Source organism: Tachypleus tridentatus, chromosome 11 (genome assembly GCF_004210375.1).
Source record: "Tachypleus tridentatus isolate NWPU-2018 chromosome 11, ASM421037v1, whole genome shotgun sequence".
NCBI lineage: Eukaryota > Metazoa > Arthropoda > Merostomata > Xiphosura > Limulidae > Tachypleus > Tachypleus tridentatus.
This window is the reverse complement of record NC_134835.1, coordinates 32,235,777-32,251,612: the sequence shown is the minus strand read 5'-3', so window position 1 is coordinate 32,251,612 and position 15,836 is coordinate 32,235,777. Positions and strand designations below refer to the sequence as shown.

Genomic DNA, 15,836 nt, shown 5'->3' with positions numbered 1-15,836 from the left:
TACTCATCATGAAAAGTAGAATATTAATATTATACTCATCATGAAAAGTAGAATATTAATATTATACTCATCATGAAAAGTAGAATATTAATATTATACTCATCATGAAAAATAGAATATTAAAATTATACTCATCATGAAAAGTAGAATATTAATATTATACTCATCATAAAAAGTAGAATATTAATAATATACTCATCATGAAAAGTAGAATATTAATATTATACTCATCATGAAAAATAGAATATTAAAATTATACTTATCATGAAAAGTAGATTATTAAAATTATGCTAATTATAAAGAGTAGAATACTAATATTATACTCATCATAAAAAGTAGAATATTAATATTATACTCATCATGAAAAGTAGAATATTAAAATTATACTTATCATGAAAAGTAGATTATTAAAATTATGCTAATTATAAAGAGTAGAATATTAATATTATACTCATCATGAAAAGTGGAATATTAAAATTATACTCATCATAAAAAGTAGAATATTAATATTATACTCATCATGAAAAATAGAATATTAATATTATACTTATCATAAAAAGTAGAATATTAAAATTATACTCATCATGAAAAGTATAATATTAATATTATACTCATCATGAAAAATAGAATATTGATATTATACTCATCATAAAAAGTAGAATATTAATATTATACTCATCATGAAAAATAGAATATTAAAATTATACTTATCATGAAAAGTAGATTATTAAAATTATGCTAATTATAAAGAGTAGAATATTAATATTATACTCATCATGAAAAGTAGAATATTAATATTATACTCATCATGAAAAGTAGAATATTAAATAATATGCTAATTATGAAAAGTAGAATATTAATATTATACTCATCATGAAAAGTAGAATATTAAAATTATACTCATCATGAAAAATAGAATATTAATAATATACTCATCATGAAAAGTAGAATATTAATATTATACTCATCATGAAAAGTAGAATATTAAAATTATGCTAATTATGAAAAGTAGAATATTAATATTATACTCATCATGAAAAGTAGAATATTAAAATTATACTTATCATGAAAAGTAGGATATTAAAATTATGCTTATCATGAAAAATAGAATTTTAAAATTATACTCATCATGAAAAGTAGAATATTAAAATTATACTCATCATGAAAAGTAGAATATTAATATTATACTCATCATGAAAAGTAGAATATTAATATTATACTCATCATGAAAAGTAGAATATTAAAATTATACTTATCATGAAAAGTAGGATATTAAAATTATGCTTATCATGAAAAATAGAATATTAAAATTATACTCATCATGAAAAGTAGAATATTAATATTATACTCATCATAAAAAGTAGAATATTAATATTACACTCATCATGAAAAGTAGAATATTAAAATTATGCTAATTATGAAAGTAGAATATTAATATTATACTCATAATAAAAAAAGTAGAATATTAATATTATACTCATCATGAAAAGTAGAATATAAAATTATGCTAATTATGAAAAGTAGAATATTAATATTATACTCATCATGAAAAGTAGAATATTAATATTATACTCATCATGAAAAGTAGAATATTAAAATTATGCTAATTATGAAAAGTAGAATATTAATATTATACTCATCATGAAAAGTAGAATATTAAAATTATGCTAATTATAAAAAGTAGAATATTAATATTATACTCATCATGAAATGAAAACTAGAATATTAATATTATACTCTACATAAAAAGTAGAATATTAATATTATACTCATCATGAAAAGTAGAATATTAATATTATACTCATCATGAAAAGTAGAATATTAATATTATACTCATCATGAAAACTAGAATATTAATATTATACTCATCATGAAAAGTAGAATATTAATATTATACTCATCATGAAAAGTAGAATATTAATATTATACTCATCATGAAAAATAGAATATTAAAATTATACTCATCATGAAAAGTAGAATATTAATATTATACTCATCATAAAAAGTAGAATATTAATATTATACTCATCATGAAAAGTAGAATATTAATATTATACTCATCATGAAAAATAGAATATTAAAATTATACTTATTATGAAAAGTAGATTATTAAAATATGCTAATTATAAAGAGTAGAATATTAATATTATACTCATCATGAAAAGTAGAATATTGAAATTATACTTATCATGAAAAGTAGATTATTAAAATTATGCTAATTATAAAGAGTAGAATATTAATATTATACTCATCATGAAAAGTAGAATATTAAAATTATACTCATCATGAAAAGTAGAATATTAATATTATACTCATCATGAAAAATAGAATATTAATATTATACTCATCATAAAAAGTAGAATATTAAAATTATACTCATCATGAAAAGTAGAATATTAATATTATACTCATCATGAAAAATAGAATATTAATATTATACTCATCATGAAAAATAGAATATTAAAATTATACTTATCATGAAAAGTAGATTATTAAAATTATGCTAATTATAAAGAGTAGAATATTAATATTATACTCATCATGAAAAGTAGAATATTAAAATTATACTCATCATGAAAAGTAGAATATTAATATTATACTCATCATGAAAAGTAGAATATTAAAATTATGCTAATTATGAAAAGTAGAATATTAATATTATACTCATCATGAAAAGTAGAATATTAAAATTATACTCATCATGAAAAATAGAATATTAATAATATACTCATCATGAAAAGTAGAATATTAATGTTATACTCATCATGAAAAGTAGAATATTAAAATTATGCTAATTATGAAAAGTAGAATATTAATATTATACTCATCATGAAAAGTAGAATATTAAAATTATACTCATCATGAAAAGTAGAATATTAATATTATACTCATCATGAAAAGTAGAATATTAATATTATACTCATCATGAAAATTAGAATATTAAAATTATGCTAATTATGAAAAGTAGAATATTAATATTATACTCATCATGAAAAGTAGAATATTAATATTATACTCATCATGAAAAGTAGAATATTAAAATTATGCTAATTATGAAAAGTAGAATATTAAAATTATACTCATCATGAAAAGTAGAATATTAATATTATTCTCATCATGAAAAATAGAATATTAATATTATACTCATCATGAAAAATAGAATATTAAAATTATACTTATCATGAAAAGTAGATTATTAAAATTATGCTAATTATAAAGAGTAGAATATTAATATTATACTTATCATGAAAAGTAGAATATTAAAATTATGCTAATCATGAAAAGTAGAATATTAATATTATACTCATCATGAAAAATAGAATATTAAAATTATGCTAATCATATAAAGTAGAATATTAATATTATACTCATCATGAAAAGTAGAATATTAAAATTATGCTAATCATATAAAGTAGAATATTAATATTATAGTCATCATGAAAAGTAGAATGTTAAAATTATGCTAATCATATAAAGTAGAATATTAATATTATACTCATCATTAAAAGTAGAATATTAAAATTATGCTAATTATAAAGAGTAGAATATTAATATTATACTCATCATGAAAAGTAGAATATTAATATTATACTCATCATGAAAAGTAGAATATTAATATTATACAGGTCAGAAAACGAATTAATTGTTGAGTGAAGAGTTTTGTTTCTTTCCTTCTTGTCTTCAGTTTCAATCAGTAGTTTCTATCTTATATAATGTTCGTCATGATACCACTTAAGAACACGTGAGGTTTGTTACTCTGCAGAAATCAGATTGCTTTTATTCTACGCAGAATAACAGCACTGTTGAGAGCGTTTTTCTTCCGATAAAATTAGAATGAGGGTCGAAGTTGGGGAAGTTTGCTTAGATTAGTCGCTCTGTTGTCGAGAGAATCGTAATGGTCCATCGGAATGTCAGCTTACCAGTTCTATTGATTCGTTACATATAAAAACGTTACGGCGATCAATATTACATTTGCGCTACTAATCTTTTATCGATTTTAAGTGCGGTACTGACTGAGGTGTTAAATTCCTCTTGTGTGACAGTCGCATATCAAGTTCTTTTGTTCTCGAGCACAGGATGAGTATATTTCTTCAAGATTTAATCGCGAACAAAAACCCTTCTGCTTCAATTAGTCGAAAACACCGAACAAAGAGGCGGGGGGGGGGGATATCATAGTCCGCTGGAAACAGTTTAATAATGCATGCGTTACGTTTTCTGGGCGAAACGTACGCAAACGAAATAAAATGAAAAGAGACAACACCACTAAAAGTTTTCGTTAAACAATAGCGAGTAGATTTCTGCTTAAAAGTATTTTGTTCTTGGATAAATTGGTTATTACTTGTTTTCCAGAAGGGCCGGATGAATACGCAGAGAATGGGGACAGAAACGTTGTGACGGAAAATAAAGGACATTGACGGAAAAATTGTCGGTTATTCATGCGCTGTTTTGAGTACTTTGGTCACCGAAAAATTCGTTTTGAATACACTGATAATCGCTGGTCTTAATTTGTGTGGTAAACATCGGCAAGGGTTGGTGCTCGAGTTTGTTGTTATTTATGCGCAACGCTCCACTATGGAAAATACGCTTTGTTTACCATGGGAAATCGAATTCTGAGTTTTAGTGGAAAATCCATGAATTTACCCTGATTCATTGGGTTGGGGAGAAAGGAAGATACGTCGTCTAGTGGAATGAAAAATAAAATAATTAAAGCACATGAAAAAAGAGAAACCTGCAACTTTTCATCGCGTTAAATCGACGTTTTCAACTTGTAAATATCTGTATATATTAACCCTACATTTTAAGCGTTTTCAATTCCAAGGTTCTCGTACACTATTATATGAACGCACTATTGTTCCAGATGCGTATAATATTTTTCCTAATATTTAAAGTAACTGTTAATCCCACTGGTCGTTGGTAAAAAAAGTAGCCCCAGTGCTGTCGGGTGGGTGGTGATGACTAGCTGCCTTCCCTCTAGTCTTACACTGCTAAATTAGAGATGACTAGCGCAGATAGCACTCGAGTAGCTTTGCGCGAAATTCAAAACAAACCAAATCTAATATTCAACATCCATGCAGGAATAACCAGGGCAGGTCAGTGGTTTTTAGTTTTATCACGTGCTTGTGGCTCGAGATCGAAGAACTGTGTGCAGTAATCACGTTTTTGAAATGTGTCGTAAGCACACTCAGACACATAAAAAACAAAAAGCAAAACACGAGAAAAATAGGTCAGCTGCACATACATTTATTGTTGGATATAGCCCTACGCTCGTGACTGTCCAACAATAATTTCGATAAATTATAATCAAATTATACCTTGATCTCTTCTAGAATAACTACTGTGAATGAATGCCCTTTTTAATTTTTTTTTAATTTTGAGATTGTTTAAAAGCAGATAAAAAATTGCAATTCATATGTAGTAGTACTTCCAGCGTATGTGGAACTCAAAGAGAAGCCAACAATGTATCTCAGGACGGCTGATATGGGTATCAACACTTTTAACCAAAATAAAAAACAACGTTTCAATCTTCTTGGGTCATCTTCAGGTTAACAAAATTAGTTTGTTTGTTTTGTTCCGTTTTAGAAATAGGTAACGGTAGTCCATTGAAGTAAAACTAAAAATAACAAGAATATTTAAAAACGCACAGTATCCAATTTAACAGCAAGAACCTCAAGGTTAGATCTTGAAACGTCAAGAACACTCGTATGTTTTAACGGTTAAAAATTAACGATTTGAATATTGAGACAACGTGTTAAGTGACATCAGAAACTGCTAAAACTAGCTTGAATGAATGTGATTACATTTGTTAACCGTTGTATTTAGGTGTGTATAGTCATGAGTAGGAAGTAACTTGTAGAATTAGTGTCATATATGGATGAAAGAAAGCTTGAGAAGAAATGTCTGTTTGTTGTGAATTTTGCACAAAGCTACTCGAGGGCTATCTGCGCTAGCCGTCCCTAATTTAGCAGTGTAAGACTAGCTAGAGAGAAGGCAGCTAGTCATCACCACTCACCGCCAACTCTTGGGCTACTCTTTTACCAACGAATAGTGGGATTGACCGTCACATTATAACGCCCCCACGGCTGAAAGGGCGAACATGTTTGGTGCGACCGGGATTCGAACCCGCAACCCTCGGATAACAAAATTAACTGTTAAAAAGGAACACGTAATTTTTTTAGTTAATGAAAACAAAATCACCAAAATGCAAAATTAATACAATAAGTTGATTAAATGTAATTTCTCAAGTTATAAAACGTTATTACAATACGTTAAAAAGGTCTATGGAGCATTAATATTAAGATTAGTACGTCAGAATTTCTGGCCAAAATAAATTAATAGTTTTGACCAGTTTATTAACTGAATGTTTTAATTACAAATATCAATTAGGAAGTTGGAAATTTGTTACCTAAGTGTCCTTTTATTTAACCTAAAGTTTTGTGAGTCTATATTTAAGTTTGAATTTGATATTATTTGCCTGGCACACGTTTGGAAAACCCACCCACGAAAAAAAAACTTCAGGCGGGCGAGGCCTTATCCGCTAGATGTCGCTGTAAATCAAATATGAAGATGAGGATACCTTGTTTCGCAGCTTATTGAGGAAGCCTAGGTGGCCTCAAAATGTGTAATTGACCATTACGAACTGTGAATAAAACTAACATGTTTGTTTCAGGCCCAGGGTCAGCAGGGAGCCCACGTACCACAGATCCATTCAAAATTCAATCATCTTATCACGTCCCACAAATTTCATTGTTATTCTGCGCTAACATTTAAACACCTAAAGAAATATAATACACTGTACTTAAAAAAAATCCATCTCTACTTCTTGTGCGTCATTAAACGTATTCATAGTTTTGGAAACTAGTAAGAACGAGTGTGGATGTGCTTTGTAATTAACGTTTTAAAGGTTACGAAACTTCTTAGTTTTAGTTTTTACTTTCAAATCTGAGACCTTAGAACTGGTTCAAACGTAAATAGAAACATGAGACCTTAGAACTGGTTCAAACGTAAATAGAAACATAATTGTTGTAATTCTCATTCTTATATGTGTTTTACTAAACTACAGAATAGTGGAGTAAGTAGTTTCTTTGTGTCTCTCGAATACTCATAATATCAGCCTTAGTTTGTTTGAGTTCAACAAATACTCATAATATCAGCCTTAGTTTGTTTGAGTTCAACAAATACTCATAATATCAGCCTTAGTTTGTTTGAGTTCAACAAGTACTCAGAATATCAGCCTTAGTTTGTTTGAGTTCAACAAATACTCATAATATCAGCCTTAGTTTGTTTGAGTTCAACAAATACTCAGAATATCAGCCTTAGTTTGTTTTAGTTCAGCAAATACTCATAATATCAGCCTTAGTTTGTTTTAGTTCAACAAATACTCATAATATCAGCCTTAGTTTGTTTGAGTTCAACAAATACTCAGAATATCAGCCTTAGTTTGTTTTAGTTCAGCAAATACTCAAAATATCAGCCTTAGTTTGTTTTAGTTCAGCAAATACTCAGAATATCAGCCTTAGTTTGTTTTAGTTCAGCAAATACTCAAAATATCAGCCTTAGTTTGTTTAAGTCCAACAAATACTCAGAATATCAGCCTTAGTTTGTTTTAGTCCAACAAATACTCAGAATATCAGCCTTAGTTTGTTTAAGTCCAACAAATACTCAGAATATCAGCCTTAGTTTGTTTAAGTCCAACAAATACTCAGAATATCAGTCTTAGTTTGTTTAAGTCCAACAAATACTCAGAATGTCAATCATAGTTCTGAAGATGTCAGTTAATACTTTTCTCATAAACTTGGTCATGATTCAAACACTTTCTGTGTGTCTGCGGCATAAACGTCACCAAGTAAAAAAACAAGTATGAACCATATATGTAAAACGTATCAAAACTCGAAAACACTCTTATATTAAAGCACTTTTGAACGCACGTTTTTCCACAGCCTAACTGGTTCAGTTAACATCAAAATCGCGATTTTGTTTGAGCTCAATTCAACTGATAAAAGTCAATAAACTTACCAAACATAGAGAAGTAAGTCGTATCTTAGAAAATCTAGACCACTGAAATGTTTAAAAAACATGTTAATACTATTTGGTCAATACAATTTGGAATTCATCATGACTACTATTTTTCATGGGTTCGGCATGGCCAAGCGTGTTAAGACGTTCAACTCGTCATCTGATGGTCCCGGGTTCGAATCCCCGTCGCACCGAACATGCTCGTCCATTCAGCCTTGGGGGCGTAATAATGTGACAGTGAATCCCACTATTCAAATTTTTCATGTGCTACTAATATTCTTACTTAAGTTTCATTTTAGTGATTTCTTTACTGTCGTAGGTTACAAACTAACTCTTTTATTCAAATGTGTTACAAAAACTTCATTCGATAAATAATGATTGAGGACATTTTAACAAAGTCCATAACCTAGATATATACATAACAAGAAACGTTTAACTAAAGTATTTATTAACTTCATAAACCCGAAAAAAAATGCCAAAAATGTTTATCAACATTATGAACAAGGAAAATGTAAACAGAACTGTTTATAAACACATTTACAAAAAAAAATGTTTAGAGACGTGACGAATAAGGAACTTCTAAACAGAAGTATTTGTCAACGTATTAAACGAAGGACTTTTACACAGAAGTGTTTATCAAAATAATAAACAAGGAAGTTTTACACAGAAGTGTTTATCAAAATAATAAACAAGGAAGTTTTACACAGAAGCGTTTACCAAAATGATAAACGAAGGACTTTTACACAGAAGTGTTTACCAAAATGATAAACAAAATAATTTTACACTGAAACGTTTATCAAAATGATAAACAAGTAACTTTTACACAGAAGTGTTTATCAAAATGATAATCAAGGAACTTTTACAGAAAAACATTTATCAAAATGATAAACAAGGAACTTTTACACAGAAGTGTTTATCAAAATAATAAACAAGGAAGTTTTACAGAGAAGTGTTTATCAAAATAATAAACAAGGAAGTTTTACACAGAAGTGTTTATGAAAATAATAAACAAGGAAGTTTTACACAGAAGTGTTTATCAAAATGATAAACAAGTAACTTTTACACAGAAGTGTTTATCAAAATGATAAACAAGTAACTTTTACACAGAAGTGTTTATGATTTTGATAAACAAGTGACTTTTTCACAGAAGTGTTTATCAAAATGATAAACAAGTGACTTTTACACAGAAGTGTTTATCAAAATGATAAACAAGTGACTTTTACACAGAAGTGTTTATGATTTTGATAAACAAGTGACTTTTACACAGAAGTGTTTATCAAAATGATAATCAAGGAACTTTTACAGAAAAGCGTTTATCAAAATGATAAACAAGGAACTTTTACACAGAAGCGTTTATCAAAAGTAAGTCAATGTATCTCTTTCAATAATCTTAGTAAAAAAAGATAATTTCCAAAATAAAAATGTTGTAATTACCAATAAAAGACTCTACAAGTTGACGAGCATTCTTAATAAAGAACAAATGAAAACTATTTAAACTCATGTTCTTATCAATCTAACATGTGATGATGTTCATAGTCAAGTTCTTTCAATGGTGCCTAATCAGATTAGAACTTCCGGACATCTTTAACTCGAGATCCTTCACTAAGCCTCGCTTTATGTGTACCAACAGAAGACGGTTCACACCTTCTTGTTAGAGAGAAACGAGAGGCACTATTTTTCCCACTTTGAACCGACTTAACTGAATTTGTTGTTGTTTTTCCGTGTGAAAATACTTAACTTCGTGAATTCCAAGTGTTCCGTTGTTAGGATTATTCAAGATGTTGTGGCTAAAAGAAAATTAATTATTGGTAAAAACAAGAAGAACGGAATTACTGAAAATACCAAACAACACACGAAAACAACATTTATTAGTTTACGCAATTTTTGTTTTAACCCTAAAACCACCTAGAAATGGCCATTCGGAGGACACCAAATTTTAGTTTTTGTATAATACAATACAATACAAGTGAAAACAACTGTAGGAAAAAAATAGGAGAGTGGAGGTTTTGCAAGCAGGTATACATCCTAATTGTTGCATGCAACGAAAAAAGACAAACTTACATTGCAAGGAGGTTAAGTCAAATTCTGGTGGTTTAAGGTCGTCTTGAGTCAACACTAAAATGATACAACTAATATTAATATCAAGTGGTTTCTGTAAAAAGGCTGTAAAAAAGATTAAAATAACTGATAATGTACCATAACTTTTGTAAATATATATTAAAGGATACATAATAAATACATAACTTATAATGGACGCTATTTATTTATTTATTAGTTGAGTGACCTTAGTTCCTTCTTAGAATCGGGAAAAAAAAAAATCCAGGCTATTTTTCACTCAATCAAGTCATTTAAACCGAAGGCAAATTCTTAGGTTTTGTCCAATTATAAATAACGTTGTGAAAGCATATAGATACAGTTACAACTAAAAATCCGTGGATTTGATTGTAGTACAGATGAACATTTGAGTTAAGGTTCTTATAAATTTAAAGTCGAAATCAACTTTTGTTTTGGAAATGAAAAACTTAACTTTGAATTGGAAACGAAAAACTGAAAATTGGTTTAAGTCTGGAAAACGAACATTAATTAGGAATTTCATAAAGAACTCGAAAATTGATCACAAATTGAAATCCGGGCATCGGTTGAGAAGTGAAACTTAACATAAAGGTTGTTCAAGCATTTCGTGATGACGAGAAACCCACTTGAAGTAAAAATTATCTCAAGACGGCTGGCGTTGGTATTAAAATTTTATTTTAATAAAAGTTTCAACATCCATTACTACAAGCATCTTATCATGTTCGTAGACTCACTTTTTTTTTTAAATAAACACGAATCACAGATCCTTTAGAATTATTGTACATTCATCACAAGGTTAAAGTACAGCGTTATTTCTGTGTGTGTTCTACAACTATAGATTATACTTTCTTTGGACACTATTCAATGATGTACCATCTTGTCATTCTGAGTTGGACACTATTCAATGATGTAGCACCTTGTCATTCTGAGTTGGACACTATTCAATGATGTACCACCTTATCCTTCTGAGTTGGACACTATTCAATGATGTAGCACCTTATCATTCTGAGTTTGACACTATTCAATGATGTAGCACCTTGTCATTCTGAGGTTGGACACTATTCAATGATGTAGCACCTTGTCATTTTGAGTTGTACACCATTCAATCATGTACCACCTTTTCATTCTGAGTTGAATTAGTAATTGAAACTGTGGCCACATTGCGTACATTTTATCACTTCCAGACTGCGTGAACATTATTCGCGATATTCTGGTAATTCCATAATATGTGGCTCGGCATGGCCAGGTGGTTAAGACACTCGACCCGTAATCCGAGGGTCGCGGATTCGAATCCCCGTCACACCAAACATGCTTGCCATTTTAGCCGTGGCGACGTTATAATGTTACTATTAATCCCACTATTCGTTGGTAAAAGAGTAGTCCAAGAGTTGGTGGTGGGTGGTGATGACTAGCTGCCTTCCTTCTAGTCTTACACTGCTAAATTAGGGACGTCTAGCGCAGACAGCCCTCGTGTAGCTTTGCGCGAAATTCAAAAAACGAACAAACCATAATACGTTATACGGACGTTGTATTATACATAATATCTTATACGGATGTTGTATCATACATAATATGTAATACGGATGTTGTACCATGCATAATATGTAATACGGATGTTGTATCATGCATAATATGTAATACGGATGTTGTATCATACATAATATGTAATACGGATGTTGTATCATGCATAATATGTAATACGGATGTTGTATCATACATAATATGTAATACGGATGTTGTATCATACATAATATGTAATACGGATGTTGTATCATGCATAATATGTAATACGGATGTTGTATCATGCATAATATGTAATACGGATGTTGTATCATGCATAATATGTAATACGGATGTTGTATTATACATAATATGTAATACGGATGTTGTATTATACATAATATGTAATACGGATGTTGTATCATACATAATATGTAATACGGATGTTGTATCATGCATAATATGTAATACGGATGTTGTATTATACATAATATGTAATACGGATGTTGTATTATACATAATATGTAATACGGATGTTGTATCATACATAACATTATAGAACTCCTCACCACAGAACTTTTGAGGAAAAGAATTCCAAAATTACTCACTATGTATGGTAATAACTGTATATGTGTATGGTAAGATTTTGTAACAACTGTATATTTGTATGGCAAGATTTTGTAACAACTGTATATTTGTATGGCAAGATTTTGTAATAACTGTATATTTGTATGGTAAGATTTTGTAATAACTGTATATTTGTATGGTAAGATTTTGTAATAACTGTATATTTGTGTGGCAAGATTTTGTAATAACTGTATATTTGTATGGTAAGATTTTGTAACAACTGTATATTTGTATGGTAAGATTTTGTAACAACTGTATATTTGTATGGTAAGATTTTGTAATAACTGTATATTTGTATGGTAAGATTTTGTAACAACTGTATATTTGTACGGTAAGATTTTGTAATAACTGTATATTTGTATGGTAAGATTTTGTAACAACTGTATATTTGTATGGTAAGATTTTGTAATAACTGTATATTTGTATGGTAAGATTTTGTAACAACTGTATATTTGTATGGTAAGATTTTGTAATAACTGTATATTTGTGTGGTAAGATTTTGTAACAACTGTATATTTGTGTGATAAGATTTTGTAATAACTGTATATTTGTATGGTAAGATTTTGTAACAACTGTATATTTGTATGGTAAGATTTTGTAACAACTGTATATTTGTATGGTAAGATTTTGTAATAACTGTATATTTGTATGGCAAGATTTTGTAACAACTGTATATTTGTATGGCAAGATTTTGTAACAACTGTATATTTGTATGGTAAGATTTTGTAACAACTGTATATTTGTATGGTAAGATTTTGTAACAACTGTATATTTGTATGGCAAGATTTTGTAACAACTGTATATTTGTATGGCAAGATTTTGTAACAACTGTATATTTGTATGGCAAGATTTTGTAACAACTGTATATTTGTATGGCAAGATTTTGTAACAACTGTATATTTGTATGGTAAGATTTTGTAACAACTGTATATTTGTATGGCAAGATTTTGTAACAACTGTATATTTGCATGGTAAGGTTTTGTAACAACTGTATATTTGTATGGTAAGGTTTTGTAACAACTGTATACTTGTATGGTAAGAGTTTGTAACAACTGTATATTTGTGTGATAAGATTTTGTAACAACTGTATATTTGTATGGTAAGATTTTGTAACAACTGTATATTTGTGTGATAAGATTTTGTAACAACTGTATATTTGTATGGTAAGGTTTTGTAACAACCATGTATTTGTATAGTTAGGTATGGTAAGGTTTTGTAACAACCATGTATTTGTATAGTTAGGTATGGTAAGATTTTGTAACAACTGTATATTTGTATAGTTAGGTATGGTAAGATTTTGTAACAACTGTATATTTGTATGGTAAGGTTTTGTAACAACTGTATACTTGTATGGTAAGAGTTTGTAACAACTGTATATTTGTGTGATAAGATTTTGTAACAACTGTATATTTGTATGGTAAGATTTTGTAACAACTGTATATTTGTGTGATAAGATTTTGTAACAACTGTATATTTGTATGGTAAGGTTTTGTAACAACCATGTATTTGTATAGTTAGGTATGGTAAGGTTTTGTAACAACCATGTATTTGTATAGTTAGGTATGGTAAGATTTTGTAACAACTGTATATTTGTATAGTTAGGTATGGTAAGATTTTGTAACAACTGTATATTTGTGTGGTAAGGTTTTGTAACAAGCATGTATTTGTATAGTTAGGTATGGTAAGGTTTTGTAACAACTGTATATTTGTATAGTTAGGTATGGTAAGATTTTGTAACAACTGTATATTTGTATGGTAAGGTTTTGTAACAACCATGTATTTGTATAGTTAGGTATAGTAAGGTGTTATCCTGTTAAATAATGAGGTGATTTTTTGTTACTTTAACGTTTCTACCTGAAGATAGCCACCTGAAGATAACCACATCTGTGGTCCCATAGGTTTTTCCATGGAGAGATTTTACTCATTTCCAACAATTTTGTTTCCATATACTGTAGTTACTTCAGTCATGTTATTATGGCCTCCCTGTGCTACATTAGTAGCAGTATTTACCTTTATTAGCAGTGCCTAATTTTGAGATGATGGATAAGAGGAACAACAGCACTCACCGCCAACTGTTGGGCTACCGTAATCGAACGGTAAGACTTAGCAGACGCTTTTATGACACACCTACTTTCCCAAAGTGCTGAGGGCAATTTTGGGGTAAAATAACGCGGACTATTAATCCTCGGATCCTCAGTCGGACACCCTAATTACTAGGCCACGCCCGGTCCATTTGTCATTGTACAGATGATGTGATGAGATTGGAATAATTTTGTCAACCATTTTGCGCTTGTTTTTGGCCAGTAATGAACAGATGTGGAAATATCAGATGATTTGTTGTTTCTCTACATCATAAACCAATGGCGGATTATATTCAGTCACTCTACGCGCTAACCAAGAAAGAAACTGCTTTGATTTGAGATCATTCTAAGGGCTATTCAAGCGGCGTAGGGTTTTGTAATTCCTTAACATGTTATTACAGCAACAGACGGAAGCTTGTGGTCATTATTTTATTTTGTTTCGTGATCGGATTGCTTCAAGTGCAAGATGTTTGTTGATAAACACGTATAACACCATCTTCTACAATCGTTTCCCTTGACAGCTCATCAGAGAATGTAAAACTGACATGAAAGATTGTCCTGACATGTTTGAACTTGCCAGAAATGTTATTTACCAGTATTAAATAATTAAACTACATGCCGCACTATTTATCAGCCGCTGCGCTTATCCGTGAGATATACTCTATTTATTTGTAATGTTACTAAACAGTACTGGTTATAATGTTTAACATATACATTTTAATTCGTGTTCGTTTCTTACTATTATGATTTGTTATTCAGTTTATTTTGCTTTGTTAACTCATCATATGGAGCGAGGACACAAAAATCTCCTGAGATAGCCGATGTAACGTTCTTGAAATTACACCAGAAAATATGCTGCTAACAAATAATATCCTAGTGAAGAAATAACATATTCTATTCTTTATAAGTAAGAACGCAAGAACAGTTCATGTAATTAGCTATACTCACCACAAGGTTGACTTTAAGCCTTGATCCAAATAGGTGCTTGCTCTGACTGGAAGTTCAAATAGGTGCTTGCTCTGATTGGAAGTTCAAATAGGTGCTTGCTCTGATTGGAAGTTCATATTAATTTTGTTGATACACGATTATGTCATTTTTTGCTTAGTTTTTTCTGTGTAAACAAATTGTTTAACTCTAAGTCTCGGGTTCAGGAAGTTTCGCAACAGAAAACGTAAAGTTGCCAAGCCTGTTGTTCCTGTAGATAAAGTGTATCCCTCTTGTTAAGATCCCCAAACGATTTCTTTGTTAGTGACAAGTGTTAGTAAACGCTGTTTCGAGTTATACATTCTTTCAATGTTACAGTGTTTGAGACTGACCATATGAATGTGTCATTCTTGTCAAGGTTTGCTGCAGTTCAGGTCCATCAGCACGATTAACTGAGTTTCGATTAGCATTATATTAAAAGATGTAAGGAATTATTTTATTAATAACTATTAATATCAATATTATGTTAAAAGATGTAAGGTTTTCTTCTATTAGTAACTATTAATATTAATATTATATTAAAAGATTTAAGGTTTTATTCTATTAGTAACTATTAAT

The 15,836-nt window shown here is 29.3% G+C and overlaps 1 long non-coding RNA gene across 1 annotated transcript; it reads right to left on the bottom strand.

Annotated features, from left to right (window-relative positions):
* Positions 1-9,320: 9,320 nt before the first annotated feature.
* Positions 9,321-15,427, bottom strand: LOC143231459 (uncharacterized). The gene is made up of 3 exons (XR_013016932.1): positions 15,243-15,427; positions 10,075-10,128; positions 9,321-9,800 (listed from the first exon to the last, which is right to left on the bottom strand). It is a non-coding gene; the product is annotated as an uncharacterized LOC143231459 (long non-coding RNA).
* Positions 15,428-15,836: the final 409 nt, after the last annotated feature.